This window comes from Priapulus caudatus, unplaced genomic scaffold, assembly GCF_000485595.1.
Source record: "Priapulus caudatus unplaced genomic scaffold, Priapulus_caudatus-5.0.1 Scaffold392, whole genome shotgun sequence".
In the NCBI taxonomy this organism is placed as follows: domain Eukaryota; kingdom Metazoa; phylum Priapulida; class Priapulimorpha; order Priapulimorphida; family Priapulidae; genus Priapulus; species Priapulus caudatus.
This window is the reverse complement of record NW_014577453.1, coordinates 197,558-199,234: the sequence shown is the minus strand read 5'-3', so window position 1 is coordinate 199,234 and position 1,677 is coordinate 197,558.

Here is a 1,677-nt window from a genome sequence, read left to right as displayed (position 1 = left end):
CGAGATTATAGTATATATGGCTCATATTGGTCCTATATGCCCCAGGTATATCGCGGAACGTTACCCCTGGTGCGCCATTTGATCTGGTATAGCGGTTTCGGTTGGCGTGTTAGGGATAGGCGTAGGCCGACTCCGCTGACTCGTTAGTGAGTAGGCGAGGGTAGCGTCCGGCGCAATATTAGATTAGTACGCAGAGGTAACGTTCGACGTGTACATCCACCGCTAAGCGCAGGTACGATTCCCGAACAGTATCCGCCGGGGGGGGCGGGGGGGGGGACACAGACCCTCTGAGCAGTAATATGCGAGTAGAGATGACAAAAGCTATTGGTTATTATAACAGCATGTACGAATGGGTTGGACTTTTCGTGTCAAAGACTTGTAAAACAATGTTTTCGTGTTATTTCTCTGGTGGCAAAATATGCTATAGCATTCGTGCACGTATCCCAATCTGTTAAGCTCCCCACGTACAAGCTATCCATTGTGAGATCGATACGCCGAATAAAAGAAATTGCCAATATAGCTATAGATAGTAGACAATGGCCAGCGAGTGGGGTCTGTGTCCACTGGATATTGTTTTTTATAGTGAATGCTTGGCGTGCAACATGCACACATTGAATATTAAAATTTTTGTATTGAATGCAGAAAATGCATAGCTTTGGAATGCGTAGCAATTGCCATTCTCAGATCGCGTAGCATCTGAACCGAATACTCTGAACTGCAGATGTGAGTAGTAGCGCTCTGGAACTGGCCGTGCGTGTTATGCTCTGTTTAGTTTCGATTTTCGCGTTTCGCGTTTTCACAATACCAGCAGCTGATGAGATTCATGAGGTAGCGCAAGAAAATTCATAGTCATCAGGCTGTGCTGACATTGTTGTGAAGATTGCTGCAATTGAGGCGGTTTTCCACGGATTTTTCGGCGAGTTTGACGGTTTGACAGGTTTTTTTCAAGTTACGAACACGCCGGCTGGTATAAGAGATGGCCTAGTGAAAATTGCATCAGCAGATCGCTTGGGCGGTTTGAGTCGCGCCTATAGGGAGATACATACATAATACATACATACATACATACATACATAGCATACATACATACATACATAGCATACATACATACATACGAAACTTCAAATATATATTAGATGGAAGTCCAAGAAGGATATCCATACAGAAGAAGACTCAGACTCAGACTTGTTTAACTACTGCTTTTTGTTGTAAATATGCACTATTTTTCTGTCCAATTAAAATAACCTGCCAATTGTGCTGATTTAAACCCGCAGCTGCTCCAGATAATTCTTTGGCGTTGATGCAGTAATTTACTCACCATTTTTTTTATAGTATTGACGTATGCCCCCGCAAAAACGGCAAAAAAAAGATGCCTTATGAGTACTCCTTGTTGTGCCAGTACTCATATATTTTGCTTAGTATGCAGTATCTGACCAGAAATTAACATATCTTGCCTTTACAACCTCATTGTCACACAAGCTTTAGATCACAACACGTTCGCGACTTTTCCTTATTTTTTTTGAATTAACTCCGGGAGCGCCGGGAGTATAGACTGCGTTCCAGTCGCAAACACAATTCTAACTTCAAGAGCTTTGTAAAATAAACGTACACACAGGAACCAGTCACGATAGATAGTAGATTAGACTGGCTTCACGTACTGACACACAGGCAGCCATA